At 48.3% G+C, this 24,440-nt stretch overlaps 1 protein-coding gene across 4 annotated transcripts in view; it reads right to left on the minus strand.

Annotated features, from left to right (window-relative positions):
* The window catches only part of LOC138287254 (zinc finger protein 79-like), a 45,490-nt gene extending 21,701 nt beyond the window's left edge, over positions 1-23,789 (minus strand). For 3 of the 4 annotated variants that reach the window (XM_069227617.1, XM_069227615.1, XM_069227614.1), the window contains exon 1: positions 23,603-23,789. The gene's annotated coding sequence lies outside the window, so the exon portion shown is untranslated. Of the gene's footprint in view, positions 1-4,563; positions 4,625-23,602 lie in introns of all 4 variants that reach the window. The other variant, XM_069227616.1, reaches the window with a different exon arrangement.
* Positions 23,790-24,440: the final 651 nt, after the last annotated feature.

Genomic DNA, 24,440 nt, shown 5'->3' on the forward strand with positions numbered 1-24,440 from the left:
GACTCCTTTTTTACAAACTTTGAACGGGTAGCCTCCTCCGCTCAGTGGCCGGAGGACCGGTGGGGACAGTACATTGCGCCCTTACTCACCGGGTTTCTGCAAACGGCCTACCAAGCCGCCAATCCTGACGGCACCACCCCCTATAAGGACATAAAAAGGAGTATCCTGGAACGAGTGGGTCATGATACGGAATATTACCGATTGAAGTTCCGGAAGGTAAAGTAGGGTCCGAACGAGGATCCTCGCACTTTCTACTTCCGGGTGAAGGACTTAGCCTTGAAGTGGTTGGGACCTATAGGGACCTATAGGGACAACCAGAGAAGACGTGATAAAAACCATTATTCTGGAACAATACTTGGACTCCTTACCTCCTAGCACCAAGAACTGGATAAGACAACACCCAAAGGTAGATACTGAGGTCGCTATAGATCTGGCCTGTGCTTACCATCGATCTACGGATGTCAAACTACTACAACCGAGAACTGTCCTAAAGACCACAACACCTCCGCCAAAACCAATCCCAAGATACACTCTGGAAGAGTCTCGGCCCCCTAAACTGGGGGAAAATCACCCTATGCAGTTACCACAATGTTTTAGTTGTGGGGAATGGGGCCATATTTCAAGGGTATGTCCCAGGAAATCAGATGGGGTTGATCCCATGGAAATCGGGGTTACTCGTCGTCGAGTCCTATGTACAGGAAAAGGAAATTCGAAGTTTAAACATGTTATCAAGATAAACAGGCATCCCATCTCTGCTTTAATCGACTCGGGTTGTAGTCAATCCGTAATCCGGAAAGATTTAATAGACCTTAGCGACCTGGCCACCAACCAATGGGTCTCTATTTGTTGTATACATGGTGATAAGGGAAAATACCCACTAGCATTGGTTAAGGTGGAATGGGGACAATATCAAGATATTGTCCCGGTAGGGGTTATGGATCGATTGATAGAGGACTGTATTATAGGAACTGACTATGTCCGGTTCTATAATCTCTTAGACCAAATCCGAATCCAAAAAGCGATTCCAGAATGGTGGACAGAAGCACCATTTTCCAATTGTATTATCGAATGCCCTCCCAGTCGCAGAAAACTCACCCGAAATGAGAAAAGACAGGAGAAATTATGATTTCAGGAAACCAGAGAAGAGACAGGAGACAATAAGGTAGTGGCGGAAATTAGTAACGCACCCGTGACCTTCCGAACCAGCCAGAGAGAAGACCCTACCCTAGCTCACGCCTGGAAGAGGGCCAAAACAGAAGCCACGAACGAGGTGGGTCCTTATTTTCTAATTCAGAAAAACCTCCTCTATAGAATAACCACAACTACAACAGGAGAAACTAAACAACAGCTAGTTGTTCCCGAACCATATCGAACCCAAGTACTGTTCTTAGCCCATAATCAACCAGGAGGGGGCCACTACGGCAGAGAAAAAACTGAAGAATATCTTATGCGGAGATTCTATTGGCCAGGGGTCTATGCCCATATCAGGAGATATTGCTCGCAATGTCCTAGATGCCAACTTACCAAGCCAGGAGTACCCAGGAAAGCCCCCTGATTCCCTTTGCCCATTATTGAGGTTCCGTTTAGCCAGGTGGGTATGGATTTGGTCGGACCTCTGCTTCCCTCATCCAAAGGACACACCTATATTCTGGTCATAGTGGACTATGCTACAAGATACCCCGAAACGATCCCCTTATCCAGTATGACTACGAAAACGGTGGCCCAAGCTATGATAACGGTTTTTTCTAGGGACAGGTTTTCCACAAGAGATCCTTACTGACCAAGGTACCCCTTTCATGTCAAACCTTATGAAGCAGATATGTCGATTATTAGGGATTTCACAAATAAAGACCTCGGTATACCACCCCCAAACAGACGGTCTGGTGGAACGCTATAACCGCACCTTAAAGACATTATTAAGAAAAACAGTAGACGACTCAGGTCGGGATTGGGATCAGAAGTTGCCCCTGGTCCTTTATGCCATACGGACACACGAACAGTCCTCTACGGGTCACAGTCCGTTTGAATTAGTATTTGGGAGACAACCCCGTTGTCTCCTGGATATGGCAGCAGAAACATGGAAGGAGGAAGGAGGAAGAGGAAGAGGGGAAACCCTTGCTCGATTATGTCCATCAATTAAAAACCCAGTTACAAAACTTATGGGAAGATGTTCATAAACATCTGGAGACAGCACAAACTAATCAAAAAACCTATTATGATAAAGGGAGTAAACTACGCTCTTTTCTCCCAAATGAACAAGTCCTCATAATGAGGCCAACATCTGAGCATAAGTTATTAGCCAAATGGCAGGGACCATATAGAGTCATTAAAGCAGTCACTCCCGTCACCTACCTCATAGAATTAAATGCACACAGGAAAAGAACCCAGATCTACCATATAAATTTACTAAAACAATGGAAACCAGTAGAAGAGGCAGACAATCAATCAGCCAGTGGGTACTTTATCTCGCCATCCAAAGAGCTAGACGTAGAACTGTGTCCCTTAGTGGAACCAAACCCAGAAGGAAACCCCTGTATAAACATGTCTCTAACTGAAACTGAGAAAAAACACCTGTACGCACTCTTAAAACAACATTCGAATTTCTTCTTGGAAAAAACGGGTAAAACCCCTTTGATCTACCACAATATAAAAACACCCGAAGGACGGGTTTTCCGCCTTCGACCTTATCGTATTCCCGAAGCCCGGAAACATGTGATTGAGGAAGAAATAAAGAAAATGCTAAACCTGGGGGTAATTGAACCCTCTAGTAGTCCATGGAACTCCCCCGTAGTGCTCGTCCCGAAACCCGACGGGGCTATTCGATTTTGCATCGATTTTCGCAAACTTAATGATATATCACTGTTCGACACGTATCCCATTCCCCGAGTCGTTGACATCTTAGAGAGATTAGGGAAAGCAAAATACTTGTCAACCCTTGATCTGACAAAGGGGTATTGGCAAATTCCCCTCGCTCCAGAAGCAAAGGAAAAAACAGCGTTTTCAACGCCGTCCGGCCTCTATCAGTTCACGGTTTTACCCTTCGGTCTTCAAGGAGCCCCTGCTACCTTTCAGTGCCTGATGGACCGATTGCTAAAACCATTTCAAGACTTTACAGCAGCCTATCTAGACGACATTGTCATTTATAGCGACACTTGGCACAATCACTTACTACATCTTAACAAGGTCTTTACAGCTCTGGCGGAAGCCGGGCTAACGGTCAATCCCAAGAAATGCGTATTGGGGAATACAGAAATTTCTTACCTAGGCTATGTGATAGGTAATGGCATCCTTCAACCACAAAAAAAAATAAAAAATTGAGGCCATAATGCAAGCTACTAAACCAAAAACCAAAAGAGACTTACGATCTTTCTTAGGGTTGGTGGGGTATTATTGGAGGTTTATCCCCAGATATTCAACCATCGCTGCCCCTCTTACAGATCTGCTGGCCAAACACCGTCCCACGACATTAGCTCCATTTTCCGAGGCTCAGATTAGTAGCTTTGAACAATTAAAAAAATCCCTGACCACTGCTCCGATATTAAAATGTCCTGATTTTTCCAGGCCTTTCCACCTTTATACTGACGCTTCTAGCATCGGTCTTGGCGCCGTCCTCACCCAACCCGATGATGAAGACTTTGACCACCCAGTTGTCTTTATAAGTAGGAAACTCCTTCCAAGGGAATGCCACTACCCTACTATTGAAAAAGAGTGTTTAGCCATTAAATGGGCGGTTGAATCTCTGCAATACTACCATTTGGGCAGGTCATTTATTCTGTACACTGATCATGCCCCTCTTACTTGGCTCGCCTCTCACAAAGACTCCAATTCTAGAGTGTTACGCTGGTTCCTAGAACTGGAACCTTTTACTTTCCAGATCCGCCACATACCTGGTGCGCAGCAGGGTCCCGCCGACTACCTGTCTCGATTCCCTCCTTCTTCCTCCTCGGTCCTCGATCAGTCCCGATCATGGGAAGGGGAGTGTAGACGGGTCTCCGCGACCGCATCCTCTCTCCCTCGCAGCCGGCACCATTCAACCAGCTCCCTCGATACATTGCCGCGTTTCCATAGTAACAGGGGAACGCTGCGCCACGTCACAAGCAACAACTTCCTGGTCCGAGAAGTACAAGAGACGAAGGACTACACCCAAGAGACGGAAAACGCCACGGAGAAGGAGAAACCCGGTGGATCTGTAGAGACGGAGACGGCGGTACGGAACGTGGACAAATCCTCCAGCGGAGCTGACAAGACTGCAGCTATTCCCGATTGCAGAGAGGAGAAGAAGACGCGAGACGCCCGCCACAACCCCGGAGGGTCGTGGCTCTCGAAGGTACGGTCCCTCCTAGGGACAAGGGGATCACAGGGAGACACAGGCACCGGGGAAGGGAACAGGGGAGGCGGGAGAGGGGAATGAGAGGTGCACTAAACCACTAGGGGGGAAATAAACGGAACGGGCACCAGTGACAGACCCCAGCACAGTGGGATATCCTCACAGACCAACCCTGCTTGCTCCCTTCCCACCTTGAAATAGAAAGAATAACACCCAGATCATCCAGAAGGACTTACCTCCATTTTTTCTGTTGTTTTATGGTCTCCGGAACGCCCGAGTGGTCCAACAACCAGACATCTTCTCAAGAAAAACATAAAGAAGGGGACAAGAAAAGAAAAGGAAGAGAGTATTAACAAAGACCAGACCAGAATCAAATAAATCCGCAAAGAACGTACTGACCAGTGGACATTCTCTACGACATTTAAAAGATAATAAAAGTATACGTTAATTCTCACAAATTATACTTACCAGACTCAGTCTTTCTGTTCTCGTGTACCGCCACAGCCTACCACAGACACCGTGGCACTCCAAGGGGCCCCTGACACTAGCATGGACGATGAACTGCCCACCACCTCCGCCGGTGCTAGTGGACAGGACGCCCGCCACAGGACCACCACACCAGCACCCCACCCCCGCAGACGGAGAACCACCCCGCAAGCGGTCCCTGAGATCTAGGAACAGGACAGAGCACGATGCCAAGACCCCCTCCAAGAAATGAGACCACCCTGATTGTCATCCCACTGTCCCACTTTGTAACTCTGTCCATTTTGGAACTGCCCCAGCTCCACTTCCTATGCCCATATGGGCAGTGCACCTGTGAGACTAATAGACTGGACTCTGCCATGGACGTTCCTCCACCATCACCCCTCACCATTTTACCACCCCTCCAATATTTAGCACTTCAATAAACACCCTTGAAGCACAAAACAATCTGGAGTCAGTCTGTGATTTTGAAAATGTGTATTAGCTATGACAGTGACAAAATCCGTTCTCAAATGTAAGGTCAACATACCTATGTCACACATCACAAGTCCATGAAGAATGTAAGCAGATGACACACGTTGGTAACCACACCTGTGAAACCGTAATGGAAATGTACAACTCATTTACCAAAGACTGCTTGAAATTGACAGGCAGGATAGAGGTAGAAGTGTGAAAGTACTTGTAGTAGGCAAGAATGTGTTCTCACCTGTGTGTCACTGGAAATATTGCTGGATGACTGAGTCCCTGTTGTCAATGTCTTCTTCCTCTGCTTCCTCCTCATTACTGTCCACAGGCTCCACAGCTGCCAAAACATTGTCATCTGGACCATCCTCCTGCAGAAAAGGCACCTGGCATCGCAAAGCAAGACTGTGAAGCATACAGCAGGCGATGATGATCTGGCACACCTTCCTTGGTGAGTAGAATAGGGAACCACCTGTCATATGGAGGCACCTGAACCTGGCCTTCAGGAGGCCGAAGGTGCGTTTGGTCACCCTCCTAGTCCGCCCATGGGCCTCATTGTAGCGTTCCTCTGCCCTGGTCCTGGGATTCCTCACTGGGGTCAGTAGCCATGACAGGTTGGGGTAACCAGAGTCACCTAATAGCCACACACGGTGCCTCTGGAGTTGACCCATCACATAAGGGATGCTGCTATTCCGCAGGATGTAGGCGTCATGCACTGAGCCAGGGAACATAGCATTTACCTGGGAGATGTACTGGTCTGCCAAACATACCATCTGTACATTCATCGAATGATAACTCTTCCGGTTCCGGTACACCTGTTCACTCCTGTGGGGGGGACCAATGCCACATGGGTCCCATCAATGGCACCTATGATGTTGGGGATATGTCCAAGGGCATAGAAGTCACCTTTAACAGTAGGCAAATCCTCCACCTGAGGGAAAACGATGTAGCTCCTCATGTGTTTCAGCAGGGCAGACAACACTCTGGACAACACGTTGGAAAACATAGGCTGGGACATCCCTGATGCCATGGCCACTGTTGTTTGAAAAGACCCACTTGCAAAGAAATGGAGCACTGATAGCACCTGCACTTGAGGGGGGATCCCTGTGGGATGGCGGATAGCTGACATCAGGTCAGGCTCCAACTGGGTACACAGTTCCTGGATTGTGGCACGGTCAAACCTGTAGGTGATGATTAAATGTCGCTCCTCCATTGTCAACAGGTCCGCCAGCGGTCGGTACACCGGAGGATTCCGCCATCTCCTCACATGTCCCAGCTGACGGTGCCTAGGAAGGACAACAGTGACCACAGAGTCAAGCAACTCAGAGGTATGTACCCACAGCTACACAGAACACGAAACATAATCCAAAAAGTTGTCTGTATGTGTGTTGAGTCCAGGCCTAGGTATGTGTGACACAGTTGAAAATGAAGCCATGTGGGCCCCTGAAATGGCGGCTGCCTGACCTCTAAACTGGGACAATGGGATGTGAGGTAACTGCGCTGGTGTTGTACACCGTCGCAGTAGGCGGTTGAAGACCGCTGCGCAATGCTGTATTGGTTAACATTGGACCCTATGGGTCCCAGGAGCCAATGACGAAGTAAGCCGGTGGTGATGATACGCACCGCCGCGGATGTCACCGCCATTTTCTATCTGTACAATCACTCGATACCTGATCTTCGACAGGAGAGGACCTACACTGCAAGTGCTGCTGTGACCTCGGTCTGGAAGATACAATGGCTTGTGCGTCTGGGGAAAGGGCCCCTGCCTTCACTGCACAGGAGTTGGAGAAGCTCGTGGACAGGCTCCTCCCCCAGTACACGCTACTTTACGGTCCTCCAGACCAACAGATGAGTACACAGGGAGCAAGTTGTATGGGCTATGCCTGGGTGGAGAGGGCTGGTTGTAAGAAGGAAGGGGGCAGAGTTCTGAGAGCATGAAGGACTGTGAATGCATGTGCCACATGGCAAGGATAGGGATGTGGGCCACTCACTTTGACGGTGCAGTTGGTAATGACTTCTCTTCTTCCTCTATACATGTCATGTAGGTCAGCGCCCACCAGAAGAAGGATATTTGGCGTGCCATCGCCAAGGTCGTCCGGACCCTGGGGGTCCACCAGAGACGGAGCACCCACTGCCGTAAAAGATGGGAGGACATTCGCCGCTGTAGCAAGAAGACGGCGGAGGCTCAGCTGGGGATGGCCTCCCAACGTGGGAGGGGTGCCCGTCGCACCATGACCCCCCTGATGTTCCGGATCCTGGCGGTGGCCTACCCTGAGTTGGATGGGCGCTTGAGGGCATCACAGCAGACACAAGGGGGTGAGTACACTCTCATTCAGCGGACTTTGCGCGCAGTGAAGGTGTCTGGGTGGGGGAGGAGGGCTGTGGGTTTCCCTAGGCCAGGGCGAGTTCCGTAGGCTAGGCCCCTCTGTAATGCAGGCCATGTGGCACTCCACCCCACCTCTGTAGAGTGCTAAGTGCAGGTATACATGCCCCTGTGTCATCTATGTGTGCTGATGTCCACCATAGCCATGTAGGCCATATCCCAGGAACTGCATCAGTAGAGCCCAACAGCGCGGCGTAGTGCAGGGGGCTGCTGTGTCTGTATTGTCCGCCAACGGTAGCGGTAAGCCATGCACTCAACCTGTCTTTCTTCTGTCGCCCCCCCCTTTTTGTGCTCTCCCTGTTCTTGTGTGCCTCAGCATCATCAGGCAGAGGTACAGTGGCACCGGAGCACGAGGGAGCTGCATCCCACATGGCCATGGAAGGCCACACCACGGACTCTGAATACACCAGTGGGACGGAGGGCGAGGGGAGCTTCACGGCGGTCACAGGATCAGCAACCAGCGACACGGACTCGTCCTCCGATGAGAGCTCCCTTGTGGTGGTGGCAAAATCTGTGCCCCCCACTTCTACAGGTACAGCCGCCACCCCCCCTACCAGCACTGCCCTCCCAGCAGGCCCTCAGCCTTCGCCCCGTGCCCGCTCACCCAGGAGGGTGGGCATCACCTTCGCCCCAGGCACCTCAGCCCCTGCCCCTGTCACCTCTGCTGCCCTCAGTGAGGAGGCCATTGACCTCCTCAGGTCCCTCACTGTTGGGCAGTCTACCATTGTGAATGCCATCCAGGGTGTAGAAAGGGAGTTGCAACACACTAATGCATTCCTGGAGGGCATTCATTCTGGTCAGGCTGCCCTTCATCGAACCCTGCCATCTCTGGCCTCAGCACTGATGGCAGTCATTGTCCCTGTCTCTAGCCTCCCCCCTCTAAATTCCTCCACCCAGACCCAATCCCCTGTACCCCCGGCAATCCCAAGCACACCATCAGACCAGCCTGCACACACGTCAACACACAAGGGAAGCTCAGGCAAACATAAGCACCACACATCCCACAGGCACTCACACAAGCATCACACACATTCAGACACAGCAACATCCACTGCCTCCACTGTGTCCCCCTCCTCGTCGTCTCCCTCCTACCTCCCAGTGTCTTCTACACTCCCACCTGCAAGCACTACCACTACAGCCACTAGGTCCCGCACCAGCACACCCACGACCACACCCCGCTCACCTGCACTCACCACCCCCACTACCATTTACACGTCCACTGTGTCCTCTCCCAGTGTGTTTGTGACGCCGCCTCCCAAAGTACACAAACGCGGGCACACACCCACCCAACATCCATCCACCTCACGACAGCCTCCAGTGCATGCACCTGCACGTAAATCAACAAAAGTTACACCTCCTACAACCACCTCCTCTTCCTCCACTCCCAGACCCCCTCCAGCTACCCGTCCCAGTGTTCGTAAGAAACTTTTCCTGAGCAACCTTGACCTCTTTCCCACCCCCCTTCCAATTCATAGGTCCCGTACTAGCACCTCAGCCAAAAAATCGCAGGTACCAGTGGTGCCTGTTAGAGGTATGTGGAGTGCACCGGGCACCAGGGCAGCCAGTGTGACACGGAGCCACAGCAGAGCCAGTCCCCCCCCTGTTAAGCACCAGAAGTTGGACAGTGCCCGACGGGAGAGGGGGAAGACTCCAGCCGGCACAGCCGCTGACAAGGGTCCAGGGGGGACTGTCCACTCAGCTGTGACTCCTCCCAAGGTGTGGAAGGGGCAGAAGAAAGCGCCAAAGTCTGGGAAGAGCAGCACGGCAGAGAAGCCCACCATGATCCCCGCTGCCCAGGTGGCCACCGCCAGCCCCATCGTCACTGGCCAGGAGGCCACTTCCAGAGTCAGTGCCCAGGAGGGCAGTCCCATCGTCAGTGGCCAAGAGGCCACTGCCAGAGTCAGTGCCCAGGAGGGCAGCCCCATCGTCACTGGCCAGGAGGCCACCGCCAGAGTCAGTGCCCAGGAGGGCCCCGGCAGCCACAGCCCCGATGGGCAATGAGGGACCACCATGGCAAACACCGCTGTACAGGTCAGAGACAGCAAAGTCAAGCACCGCTGAACAGGGCAAGCACCGATGAACAGGGCAAAGACCGCCGTGGCAAGCACCGTTGAACAGGTCAGAGACAGCAAAGTAAAGCACCGCTGAACAGGGCAAAGACCGCCATGGCAAGCACCACTTAACAGGGCAAAGACCACCATGGCAAGCACCGCTGAACAGGTCAGAGACAGCAAAGTCAAGCACCGCTGAACAGGGCAAAGACCGCTGAACAGGGCAAGCACCGCCAACTCAAGCACCGCCAGCCCATGTGCGGCAGGGGCAGTGACGGAACTGGGACAGTCACGGGGAGAGTGATGCACTCTGGGCATCAGTCCCCCTCCAGAACCAGTGGAGACATGCATCCACTACCTCAGTCCTTGGCAGGATGAAGCACTCTGGGCACCAGTCCCCCTCAAGAACCAGTGGAGACATGCATCCACTACCTCAGTCCTTGGCAGGATGAAGCACTCAGGGCACCAGTCCCCCTCCAGAATCAGTGGAGAACAGTATCCACTCCGTCTGTCCTTAACAGGATGAAGCACTCTGGGCACCAGTCCCCCTCCAGAACCAGTGGAGACTGTTATCGACTTGACAGACTGTGGCTTTGCACTCCCCAGGATGGTACAGTGGGCAACCCACCCACTGTAGAGACTTGAGAGACTGTGGCTTTGCACTCCCCAGGATACATCAATGGGCATTGAGCCCATTGTGGATCTGGCGTGGTACAGTCATCCGGCTGAGGTGCCCCCTTCCCCTTCCCCCTGAGGTGCCTGTTGTATTTCTATCTGATGCCCCAGCAGTGTTATTTCCGTTTTGCTCAGGTATCATGTGTGGGCCTCGCCCATGCATTTTGGGCCCAGTGGTCCACGGACATTGAATGGTGCATTACCTGCACTACTAATCGTGATGTATATTTCGTTGAATGTGAAATTATATCTGTATATATTTGCTTACTGTATTTTGATATATTACAATGGTTGCACTCATTTCCTTTTGTATTTGCATTCTTCCGGTGGGTTTTGAGGTTGTTACTGTAATGTTTGGATATGCATTGGTGTGTGTGTTGTAGTAGGTGAGGGTCGGGGTGGGGGTGTTGCGTGTGTGTGTCCCTGACTTTTGCCTCCCCCCTCCTCTATGTCGTAGGTGCAGTACTCACCGTTGTCTTCGGCGCCGGCGTTGATGATGATTGTACAGGAGCAGGAAGACTATTGCAGGGAGTATTTGGAGTTCCGGTTCCATGGTGTCCTCCTTCCTCGTGGAGTGTGTAGAGGTGAGTGCTTTCCCATTGAAATGGCTGTTTCTGCCGTGTTTTTATCCACAGTGAATCCGCCCCGGAAAAGGTGGCGGATTGGTAGGTTGTGATACTGTGGGCGGTACTTTGTCTCCCGCCTGTCTGTTGGCGGTGACCGCCGCGGTTTTTGTCTGTACCGCCGTGGCGGTCGGAGTGTTAAAGTGGCTGTCTTTGTTGGCGGTTTCCGCCATGGTCATAATTCCCTTTTTTTTCCGCCGGCCTGTTTGCGGTCTTACCGCCGCTTTAACACCGTCCGCCAGGGTTGTAATGACCCCCCATATGTCTTCACAAATATAAGATACTCTGACAAGAAAGAACAATTTGTGATTTCTGTTACAAAAACTAAAGCAGATTTATGTATACGTAGCATTGGGCGAATTCCAGTGGGGACAAGCGATTGTACCTTGATTTTAACTATTCAGGGTGTAAATAATAGTAGTTTTACAGCTTCACATAATACATATTTTGTTTGTGGTAACTATGGATATTACCAACTACCTGTTGGGTGGTCAAGTGTGTGTTATGTATCTTTTCTATTACCCCCTGTGTTTTTGGCACCTGCATCATATCACCAAGATTTTAAACTGTTCAATGACATCATTAAAAATAAATATAAAAGGACAATAAGTACAAACGAGATAGACCAAACGGACACTAGCCTGCAACAATATGTTGATTTTAATTTAGGGTTGTTCTCCTTTGTGGGTGCTGCGTTAAACAGTAGGAAAGTGAGACGATTGACTAAGGTTGTCGAAGCTGTTACCAATCAGGCAGCTCTGGCACTTGGGAATATTACTGAGGAGCTCCAAATTGCGAGGATTGTAGCGCTCCAAAATCGTATGGTACTAGATGTGATATTAGCTGATCGAGGTGGTGCATGTCGCATCATCGGTAGTAGTTGCTGCGTTTTCATTCCAGATCACTCACCTTCAGTATATGATGCAATATCTAAATTGCATAAAATTGCAGCAGAAATTCACACAGAGACTGGCACTTGGACTTTTTCTGGATGGTTTTGGACTCTTGTTTCCGCTTGGGGCTGGAAACTACTGACTATCCTGTGTGTAATGATTGCAATATTTTTCACATGCTGTATCTGTATTCAGTGTGGTCCAATGTTCTGCTCCATGTGTATTACTGCTTGTATGCCTACCAAAAGAAATATTACAGAAATGAAAGCACAACACATGTTAGCTAAGGAAATAGCTGAAATGATGAGCATAAATATACAAGATGAATATTTAGATTATCCCAGAAAGACGAATGTCTTCAGCTAATGCTGAAAGGCTCGTCTGTTGTAATTTAGTAGCGATTAGATTAAGCATTAGCAGAAGACATCTTGTATTTAGCAACTATTCTGAACATTACGCGGAATCCATTTTGTATTCATGGCAGCCATTATCTCTGCCACATGCTGCCATGTGCTCTGTCCCACCTTCCTGTTAACTACTCTTGAAAATCTGTCTAGTGACAAGTTATATTTAGAATCTCCCACTTTGCACATGCCCAGTAAAGTCTGCAGCTGTTAGTAACCAACAGTAATGTGTCTACTAGTCCTTGAAAACTGTTAGCCCCTCCTACCTGTCAACTGTGCATTTCCATATGACCTTATATGTATATAAGTCTTGCTTCTATAATTGTACCACCTTCTTTTAGCCCCTGCGTGGGTATAAAAGACCATGCTCTCTTAGTTCAGTGTGCTACTTCAAACATTACCGAAGGGTGCTGTTTGAACTGTAGTACCACCTCATGAGGTTTAATAAACTTTGGGGGTCATTCTAACCCTGGCGGTAAAAACCGCCAGGGCGAATGACCGCGGTAGCACCGCCAACAGGCTGGCGGTGCACCGCTGGGCATTCTGACCGCGGCGGTTCAGTCGCGGCCAGAAACGGAAAGTCGCGGTGTACCGCCGACTTCCCGCTGCCCTTCAGAATCCTCCATGGCGGCGGAGCGCGCTCCGCCGCCATGGGGATTCTGACACCCCCTACCGCCATCCTGTTCCTGGCGGGTCTCCCGCCAGGAACAGGATGGCGGTAGGGGGTGCCGCGGGGCCCCTGGGGGCCCCTGCAGTGCAGTGCCCATGCCGTAAGAGGGCCCCAAAAAGAATTTCAGTGTCTGTCTAGCAGACACTGAAATTCGCGACGGGTGCTACTGCACCCGTCGCACTCCAGCAACTCCGCCGGCTCCATTCGGAGCCGGCTTCATTGTTGCTGGGTCTTTCCCGCTGTGCTGGCGGGCGGCCTTTTGGCGGTCGCCCGCCAGCACAGCGGGAAAGCCAGAATGGCCGGTGCAGTCATTTGGCGGTAACCGCATGGCGGGCGGCGACCGCCGCCCGCCGCGGTTAGAATCAGCCCCTTCGTCTTTTATTTCAGTTTCTGTGCCAACTTCTTCCTATATGGTCTGAGGACTTTGTGCAGAGAAGGGCGAACCCCTTGCACTAGTAGGCCTTGCTGAGGCTTACTTCGACAGAGGGGAATACGTGAGAGCGAATAAAAGAATAAGAAAAAAGACAGAAAGAAAGGTCGCAGCAAGAGGTTGTTGTATAGGAGAACATGAAAAGGGAGATGAGGAAAGGGATCATTAAAAGTGATGAGATAAAAGCAAGAAAAGGGAGATGAGGAAAGGGATCATGAAACGTGATGAGATAAAAACAAGAAAAGGGAGATGAGGAAAGGGATCATGAAAAGTGATGAGATAAAAGCAAGAAAAGAGAGATGAGGAAAAGGATCATTAAAGGTGATGAGATAAAAGCAAGAAAAGAGAGATGAGGAAAAGGATCATTAAAGGTGATGAGATAAAAGCAAGAAAAAGGAGATGAGGCAAGGGATCATGAAAAGTGATGAGATAAAAGCAAGAAAAGAGATGAGGAAAGGGATCATGAAAAGTGATGAGATAAAAGCAAGAAAAGGGAGATGAGGAAAGGGATCATGAAAAGTGATGAGATAAAAGCAAGAAAAGGGAGATGAGGAAAGGGATCGTGAAAAGTGATGAGATAAAAGCAATAGAGCAGAAAGAGAAGGTGAGAGAAAGGAAATGAGAAAAGGAAGAGGAGAAAAGACCAAAAGCGGAGGAAAGGAAGCAAAGAGAAAATGAGGGAGAGCAAATTTACAGGGGACACAAAATAGAGAAGAGATGAAAAGGAAAGAGGCGAGGAGAAGGTTAGAGAAAGGGGGACAGCAGAAGGAAGGGGGCCAGAGAAGAGGATGGAATGAAAAGATGGGGTGAAGTAAAGAATGCGAAGAAAGAGGACAGCAAACGAAAGGAGAGGCGAGAAAAGGTGAGAGGTACGGTAGAGATTAACAAAATGTGAAGAGTTGTAATGAAGAGGGGAAGACTACAAGGAGGAAAAGAGAGTAAACAATTGGAGAAGAAAATAATATAAGGGAATACAGAAGGGAAGAAAGGAAAGAGCAGAGCGGATGGAGAAGGGGACAGGCAAAGGCAAAGAGGGAAAGAAAGAAAGGGGAAAAGATGAGGAGAGGATAGAAAAAGTAAAAGAGGGAACAATAGAAATCAGGTGTTATAGGAAGGTGAGAGGTAAAAAGACAAGAAAAAAGAAAAGGACGAAAAAGTAAAGGAAAGAGAGGAAAGCAAGACAGGGAAGAGGAGAAGGAAAAGAGCAAGAAAGACAAAGAGGAAAGGGGAGCCCAATGGTACAACATGGAACATGAAAGAAGAGAACAGAAAAAAGGGCAAAAACAACATAAAGGGGAGTAAGGAATAAGTGGAGAGGGAGCAACAAAGGGAAGGAAAGAGCTTGTCAGAGGAAATGTGGACATTTTTGGGATGCCTGAGGCTTTGCAGATATCGTTTAGGAGATGCACTAACCCACTTACGCTTCTGAATGAGATAAGAACCTGTCAGCAGCACACGCCTCCTAGCATGACCTCCACCGAGGCCTCCTAACCCCGGCACTGTTTGTTTTCTGTGGGGCGCTGTCAGAAAGGTTTTGTGGGGGGGTCGAGGAACGCTTCAAATGTTTTCCGTAGCTTCCTGGGAAGTTCCGATCATTTGGACCTAGACTACACTCACTGCCGCCTGTGACAGGTAGCATGACCACAAGGACATGTTTTAAATGTATACTGACACATGTCTGGACAATGTCACGCATAGATGCACTCACATATACATACACTGGTGCAGGCTCATAGACACTCACGTAAACAAAAGAGACACCCTCCCCCTCATACACACGAGGTGAAACTTACGTGGGGTAGTCCTCAACATGAAAGTCACGATTCCCAACTAGCAACTGCCCAGATTCAACAAACAGGGCGCCAGAGCGAGGCACACAACCTTATGCCCAATCAGAAGCTCAGATAGGATGAGAGGCTGTCTTTTTCCATTATCGATACTTCTGATGGGGCATAAGGGCGCATGATGGACAGGCCCCAAATTGCCATTATCTGACAAGCTGCCTGACGCTAGTGCAGTATGCCAGATGTGTATTGTGTATGTGTAAGGATAGGCTGTAACAACCCATGCCTGACACATGCGCAATACAGCCAAAGGAGCCATCTTGTGACACAAGATGATATTACACTTTTATATGTAAACAAATGATCAGTGAGATTGTTTGTTTTTATGTAAAAGCTGTAATGTGTTAGTAATAAGATGCAGAATGAGGCATTTTGGTTTGGGGGGTCGCCGCCCTTTTGTCCCCTATAAAGGAGCTGCCACTGCACCACATGCCTCGTTGGAACCAACGCATCGCCTCAGCTGAGTGATGCATTTGTGGTTCGGACCAACGCAATGCTCTGCAAACAGGATTTAAAGGTTCTTTCGTTCAGCAGGCCTAGCTAGGTTCCTGTAGCCAACTCATGCTCCATAGCGATCAGCCTGAAAGTTTTGAGTTTGTGCTGGTCCGAGGTGACCAGATATTCCCGGTTGGCGCTTCTTGCCACTAAGCACTATTTTACAGTTTATTCTTTAGAAATTCATAACTCAGTTTCTACTTAATGGATTTTTGTTATTTTGTTCTTGTTTTATTATATATTAAAGTCAGATCTATTTTTCAAAACTGGTGTGGAATCTTTTTGTGTACTCTTTTGTTTTACTCTTTGAAGTGTTGCACAAATACTTTATGCTTTGCCTCTAGGTTACACCCCAGTCAACCAACAACCCAAGTTCTACCAGGATGGCAATGAGTTGCTCATGAGCTACTGGTAGCTCTCCATCTACTTGTAAGTAGCTCTTCTTTGTGCAGCCAACCTTATTACATTAGAAGCGTTTGTTTGTTTGAATTAATTAATATATCCAAGATTCTAAAAATATGTATACAAGCCTAAACATGAGTATTTTCAGAACTCTAATGCTGATGTTTGGAAAAAATAGTTGAATTCGCAAAATATATTTAAAGCTGATATGTGAGTTATAAAGTTTCTGGCACTGAGGAGGTGCTTTACTCTTGTTACTACCTTGGTGCGAAGGGCATTGCAGATGCCATTAAGTGTGACCTAGTTCCAGTCATTCTAAACTGACAAAGCCTTTTTGACATCACAACTGGTACCCCCACCACCGATGTACTGAGGTGATTACTGCTTGTAATCTTGCATGGGATGATCACAAAATTAATCTTGTCTGATGCGAACACTATTACAACACTAATAATATTAGTAGCTCAGGATGATTTTCATTGAGTGTAAGTAGTTCTTATTAGTAGTTCTTATTACAGAGAAGGTTGGAGACCCCATCACTTACATTGAACAATGAACCCATGACCTGTGTGTCATTTGGATTAGAGAAGGTTACTAGTTAGATTCCAAGCAACAAATCTGCAGTGAATCCCAAACATTCAAACTCTGAAAGCATTTTCAGAACACTATCCTGTGCGTTGCGATGTTCCCATTTTTGTGCTCCGCATTTTTTTCAAGTATGCATTCATTCATAGATTCATTCATTTTGAATACAGGGTTTGTTTTGTGCAACTAAATTCATATGGTAATTTGTGCATGTAACATCATTAAACATGATATCTGATTCGTTCTAAGATAATGTGCGAAGTGTATTTAACCTGAACGCACAGGCATTTCATCAAAGAGGACATCTTCAGGTTTCAAGGGATAATAAGGCTTGAGATGCAAACATCTCAGTCGTCGAGGCCATGGTCTTGTAGCTCATTAAGACTCAAGCTCTCTACTCTCCGAGTATGGAATGCCAATAAGAAATGCAAAGCCTTGCACAGCAGCAGATTGACAAAACACCTTCTGAAGTATACATGCCCCTTCCTTCTGACCAACTTGTGTAGGCATTCTTCATGCTGAGCAGGTTTAAATGAGCTACGGCCTTGAAAGTTCCATCATATAGTGATTATATCTAAAATCATCAATAACATTGCCATTTTTGCTAATCTACTGTTTTATTGCTGCTGTTTGGATTCATAATATTGGCACCTAGGAATACATTTTCGTTAAAGCCTTCTCAAATGTAAGTGTGAATTTCTTCTGTGTGGTCACACACGTGGGAAAAGGTCTTGGGAACTCACTTATAAATAATGCAGAGTTTGAGTATCCCCGGGACGCACCCACAAGACCTGACCAATAATGACTACCAGGTAGGCACCTTTCATAATATTGATTACATCCTTCTCAGCTAAGGAGTTACCTAGTAACTTTAGGATTTGCTTAATAGTTGATTAGATTAGAAAAAAATACCCCTTTCAGTTTCATCAGTTTGAATCAATTTTAGGGGTTCATTGACACAGTAACTCACGAGACAAGTGTACCCCAGGCTGAGGGCATCTATGCAACAAAACCCTTTCAAATATTGTATTTGTGGGGAGAATATTGAACCTGTAGATCCTACAACTAGACATTTCACAACATGCAGAGCTCCTACTGTCCTGATATTTCTGCAAATTATGAACCATTCACAATATTAGAAATCTCTGAACGTTTCCCAGTAGGTTTTCAAGAATATTAAGCATTGCTGAAGGGGGAGTTACCACTTGTAGTGAGAACAGTTAGAATGGTTCCATAGGCCTTCCAGGCATACTTGGCAGGAATTAGTTGGTTACATCCCTTGTCATAACTACCGCAGTTAGCTGCTCCAGAATTAAAACATTTGTTAACAGAACTAGTGGCTATCTATAGGGTACTTAAACAATCCATACCACATATTATAGGAACTGGTATGTGAGCTTGCGCAACTGCTATGTGTGAGAAAGTAGCCTCTTTCTAGCAAGGTTACCCCCATTTTTGCCTTGTTTGTCAGTGTGTTTTACTGTGTCAATGGCTTCCTGCTAATCAGGACCCCAGTGCTTCTGCTCTCTCCCCTCTTAAATTGATTGTTGGATATTGTTAACACAGTATTCCACTCATAATTGGCATACTGGTGTACCCTTATAAATCCGTAGGTGCTATTTACGGTCTCTCTGGGTGTTTCCTCAGATTCAGATTGCAAGACTCCAGCAGGAATCCTCTGCATCCTTTTCTTCATCTTCTTACCGAAGAAACTGCATTTGGACCCTCCAGGAACTCTACAACTGCAACAAAGAAACAAAGATGACTTCTGCAACATTGTATATCCAGCTTCTGCCAGCAACTGCAACTGTTTCCCGGTCATGCATCCTCAGAGGACAGGCTGTCTTCAGCCTGCACCAGAAGAACAAAGGAATCTCCCTTGAAGTGAAGGAGTCACTTCCGTGCTTCAGCAGGAACCCCTCTGCAGCAATGACTGGTGGCTTGGGTCCCCTCTCCTGATAAAGTGTGTGGATCCAGCATTACGGGGGGTGGACTGAAGTGGTCCCGACAGTCCAGACGTCCAACTGTCCAACTTTGGTGGAGGTAAGAGCTTGCCTCCCCATCCAAGACAGTACCCCCGTGCACCACGTGTTTTGCAGTTGCCAAGGCTTGATGGCACCTTTCCACGAACCTCTTCGTGCACTGTGCAGCTCCAGCCCCCAGCACTCTTTCCTGCGACGCACATCCTCCTGCGTGGTTCTCCAGTGGTGTGGGATCCCTTTGTGTAGTACTGCATGGGCCTCCTTTTGCACCGTCTTTGTCCCCATGCTGTGGGACTCATGTGAGCGCTGTCTGGTCTTCTGAGGGCTCTCTGAGTTGCTGAGAGCCCCCTCTGTCTCACCCTCCTGGGTAGAGTCCACCAGGTCCCTCTTGCTTCCGGGCAGTGCCATTTTCCGCTAACCGCAAGCTTAGCATGTGCCAAAGCTTGTTGGCGGAATCCAGCAATGCAAACCAGCCTGCACTCATCATCTGCAGTGGTACATCATCTGCACCAACCAGGAACCCGCATCCATCTTCTTGGGTGCAGTACTGACTGTTCTTCTTCACCGGTGGCTCTTCTTTTGCACTTTCATCCGGGTTAGGAGGGGCTCCTGTTCTCCCTGGACTCTTCAGTGCTTCTTGGACGTGGTCCCCGTCTTCCACAGAACTTCAGGTCCAGGAGTCCACTGTTGGTGTCTTGTAGCCTCTTCTGGTTCTTGCATAATCTTCTTTCTCATGTTCTTGTGTGTTCTAGGAAAGTGACTGTGATTTACTCCTGCTTTCCTGGGCGCTGGGGCGGGTTCTATTACATACCTTTGGTGTTTTCTAATATTCCCAGCACCCCTCTACACACTACACTTGCCTAGGTGGGAAACTGACTTTTGCATTTCACTTTCTTAGTATATGGTTTGTGTTCCCCCTAGGCCCATTTCTAACTATTGTGATTTTCACTACTTGCACTGTTTTTACAGCTATTTCTGCATACTAGTGTATATAATTTGTGTATTATTTTCCTCCTAAGGAGTATAGTCTCTATAGTATTTTTGTCATTTGTGTCACCAAAATAAAGTACCTTTATTTTTGTAACACTGAGCATTTTCTTTCATGTGTGTGAGTACTGTGTGACTATCGTGGTATTGCATGAGCTTTGCATGTCTCCTAGTTAGGCCTTAGCTGCTCATCCACACTACCCCTAGAGAGCCTGGCTTCTAGACACTGTCTACGTTTCACTAATAAGGGATAACTGGACCTGGTATAAGGAGAAAGTACCTTAGGTACCCACTATAAACCAGGCCAGCTTCCTACACTCCCTGGACCAGAAACAAGCATCCTGGGACCGGTTTCAGGGTATCACCCTTCATCAGCCAGGCTAGCTTGAATCCAGTGGCACAGTGAGCACAGGACCCATGTCTGGGGATACCCTTCCCACTTAGGGCAACTTTAGCAACACAAAAGGATGATGGACGGAGTGGTGAAACTTTTCTAACACTCACTCACTCACAGAAATGGGTTTAATCCATTGTTCTTTTGCTCATCATGCCACCCCAGTTTGGACCCAGCCATATGCCAATCAGTCTTGACCTTATTCCCCATGGGAACAGTTGAGCCCGAACTGCCACGCCAGGTCCTCCCTGGACCAGAAACAAGCATCCTAGGACCGGTTTCAGGGTATCACCCTTCTTCGGCCAGGCTAGCTTGAATCCAGAGGCACAGTGAACACCCTTCCCACTTAGGGCAACTTTAGCAACACAAAAAGATGATGGACAGAGTGCTGAAGCTAAAGGTGTTCTAATTGTGGCAATGCATCACAACAGTTTTAGGGAAAGAGCTCTGGCCCAGGTATCGGGGTTAGCAGGGGCACTGACCACTACAATTTCTAGGCTACATCATACATCAGGCACAAAGTGGGAAGTAACCATGTCAAAAAGAGGCCTTTTCTCACAACTAGCCCTGTGAGGGGTTTTAACTAAATGAGGGAATCTGTGCACATCACGCTGTGTTTTACTTACATTGTAAGGAGTGCTAACATAAGAGGAAATCTCTGCACTACACTACTTTTTACTACACTCTAAGGAGACATTGTACCTACATCAGGTTCATGTGGGTGTGGCCTGCTTCAGATAGGAAACCCTGTTTTCTTCCCCAAGAGACTCCCTTGTTGTTTACGGGCAACAAATGAACAGAAAAAACTGTTGTTCTTGTGTTTTACAACTGTGGGTCCTTAGAATGATTCTGGCATTACTCCCCACTCCTAAGAGAGTGGAAGAGGTAAGAGCAGTTATTCTTTACCAAGAAGACTATCTACCTTGGCTTACTGGAGGCTGTGATGGGAAGACTGCAGCAGGCACTGAATATATCAGTAATGCAGATGCTAGTGCTGCAGAAATGTCATCATATCATTTCACTGGTTCCCAGGCAAAAAAAATCTCTTTACAATCCTCTGTTTTATTCATCAGGCCTTTTACGAAGCACAGAGGTAGTCCAACTCTTACATGGCTTCTGCGATTCAGCCAACAGGGCGTAAATCCTATTTCTTGTTTCCGGAGGACTAGATGTAGGCAGAGGACCTTCAGTGAGCAGGGTCGCCACCTTTGGAATGGGCTACCTTTGGACCCTGGACTCATGTTTTTCCATTATGAAGTCGGAGCTGCTTCAGGAACAATCTGACAATGTACTTATTCTGTTGATGCACTGTCCTGTTGGCTTGTGCTTTCTCTGTCTGCTTTAAGTCCATGAGTCTGTTCTTGGTCCACTAGTGCCAGGACACCTGTGATCACAGTATTATCGACAGTTAAAAATTTTCTACAGCTCAAGGGGTCTGGATGAAAAAATAGTGCAGTGCGCACAGATTTCTCATAGTGCACTAAGATGCACTGCAGCATGCAAATATTTTTCGGAGTGCATTAGGATGCAGTGTGCACAGATTCCTCTTCGTGCAGTAAGATGCAGTGTAGTGTGCACTGAGTCCTCATAGTGCAGTAAGATGCAGTGCAGTGTGCACAGATTTCTCATAGTAAAGTAAGATGTAGAGCAGTGAGACAAGCTCACCATAGTGCAGTAAGATGTAGTGACGCATTGCAGATTCCTTATAGTGCAGTAAGATGCAGTGCAGTGCACAGATTCCTCACAGTGCAGTAAGATGCAGCGCGCACAGATTCCTCACAGCGCACTAATATGCAGTGTACAGATTTCTCACAGTGCAGTAAGATGCAATGCAGTGCACAGATTCCTCACAGTGCAGCAAGAGGCAGTGGTGTGCACATATTCCTCACAGTGCACTAAGACGCAGTCTACAGATCCCTCACAGTGAAGTAAGATGCAGTGCAATGCACAGAATCATCATAGTGCAGTAAGATGCAGTGCAGAGCACAGATTCCTCACACTGCAGTAAGATGCAGTGTACAGATCCCTCACAGTGAAGTAAGATGCAGTGCAATGCACAGAATCCTCACAGTGCAGTAAGGTGCAGTGCAGTGTGCACAGATTCCTCACAGTGCACTAAGATGCAGTGCAGTGCACAGATTCATCACAGTGCAGTAAGACCAGTGCAGTGCACAGAACCGTCACAGTGCAGTGTGCACAGATTCCTCACAGTGCGGTAAGATGCAGTGTAGATTCCTCACAGTGCAGTAAGATATAGTGCATGCAGTGCACAGACTCCTCACAGCGCAGTAAGATGAAATGCAGTGTGCACAGATTCCTCACAGTGCAGTAAGATGCAGTGCAGTGCACATATTCCTCACAGTGCAGTAAGATGCAGTGAAGTGCACATATTCCTCAGTGCAGTCAGATTCAGTGCACAAATCCTTCAGTGCAGTAAGATGCAGTGTACCGCACAGATTCCTCACAGTACAGTTAGATGCAGTGCACTGCACAGATTCCTCACAGTGCAGTAAGATGCAGTGCACAGATTCCTCACAGTACAGTAAGATGCAGTGTAATTCACAGATTCCTCACAGTGCAGTTACATGTAGTGCACAGATTCCTCGTAGTGCAGTAAGAAGCAGTGCGGTACACAGATTCCTCACAGTGCAGTAAGATGCAATGCAAAGATCCCTCACAGTGCAGTAAGATTAAGTGCACAGATTCCTCACAGTGTAGTGTGCACAGACTCCTCATTGTGCGGTAAGATGCACTGTACAGATTCCTCACAGTGCAGTAAGATACAGTGCATGCAGTGCACAGACTCCTCACAGTGCAGTAAGATGAAATGCAGTCTGCACAGATTCCTCACAGTGCAGTAAGATAGAGTGCAGTGCACAGATTCCTCACAGTGCAGTAAGATGCAGTGAAGTGCACATATTCCCAAGTGCAGTAAGATGCAGTGCACAGATCCTTCAGTGCAGTAAGATGCAGTGCACAGACCCCTCATAGTGCAGTAAGAGGCAGTGTACAGATTCCTTACAGTGCAGTAAGAAGCAGTACACAGATTCCTCACAGTGCACTACACAGATCCCTCAGTGCAGTAAGATGCAGTGCACAGATCCCTCAGTGCAGTAAGATGCAGTGCACAGACCCCTAATAGTGCAGTGAGATGCAGTGCACAGATCCTTCAGTGCAGTAAGATGCAGTGCACAGATTCCTCACAGTACAATAAGATGCAGTGCACATATTCCTCACAGTGCAGTAAGGTGCAGTGCAGTGCACAGATTCTTCACAGTGCAGTAAGGTGCAGTGCACAGACCCCTCAGTGCAGTAAGATGCAGTGCACAGATTCCCCACAGTGCAGTGAGATGCAGTGCACAGATCCCCTATTTAACACAAATGATTAACACAGTCCCCCAGAGGTCCCCGGATAGAAGAGCCCAGCTCAGCCCGGCTCCTGGCAGAGATTTCCTCCAGGATTATTCAGTCTATTTCTACAAACACAGCAGAAGGCGCTGACAATCTCCTACCTGAGCAGGACCCTGTGCAGACATTTCCAGGCTCTCTCCTCCCCCTGGGGATGGGGGGGGCAGGTGCAGATTTGCGGTCAGACGGGGGGGGCTGTGAGGGTCTGAAGATTAACTGCACAGACCCTCAGGGGCTCTTCCTCCCCTGCAGGAGGCTGGAAACAGAGGAGGCTGAGACCCGCTGCTTGTGCTGACTCTGCCGCCGCTGACCCGGATACTATTACGTTCCCTCTGCTGAGAGGAGCTCATCAGCTCCCGCTGCTTGTTCTGCCGCTACCGCGGCTGACCCGGAAGTTATATAACTCGGAGCCCTCACCGGGTTCTGATGCTTTTCTGCCTCTGCTGAGAGCGGCTCCTCAGACCTCCCCACCAGCTGCTGGTGCTGTCGCTGCCTCCGGTCACCCGGAAGTAAAACTCTTCAGCACTTCCTCACAGAGGACGAAGTGGGAGCTTCGGGGTGACACAGGAGGTGAGGCCTGGGGGGCCGGGGCGGGGGAGAGCGGCCGGTGGGCTTTAAGGGGACAGTCAAGTCAAAGAGTAGAGAGTTTCCCTTTTATATATATTTAAATATAATATCCAAGTATTCTTGTTGTAAAATCTCTAACCCTAGTTTGGCCTCATGGTAGTTCTCTCAGTGATGGAGGAGCTTCTAAGGCAGGAGAATGATGCCCTGAATATGAGCCTTCAGTCCTCTTGTATCTCAGCTGCGGTTCAGTTTTACACCCACCGGTGAAGGTGACAATAAAAGGGCTCTTGTCCCCGCGTTACACTCACCAGTGAAGGGGACAATAAAAGGACTCTCATCGCTGTGGTACACCCACCAGTGGAGGTGACAATAAAA

Source organism: Pleurodeles waltl, chromosome 4_1 (assembly GCF_031143425.1).
Source record: "Pleurodeles waltl isolate 20211129_DDA chromosome 4_1, aPleWal1.hap1.20221129, whole genome shotgun sequence".
Classification (NCBI taxonomy): Eukaryota; Metazoa; Chordata; class Amphibia; order Caudata; family Salamandridae; genus Pleurodeles; species Pleurodeles waltl.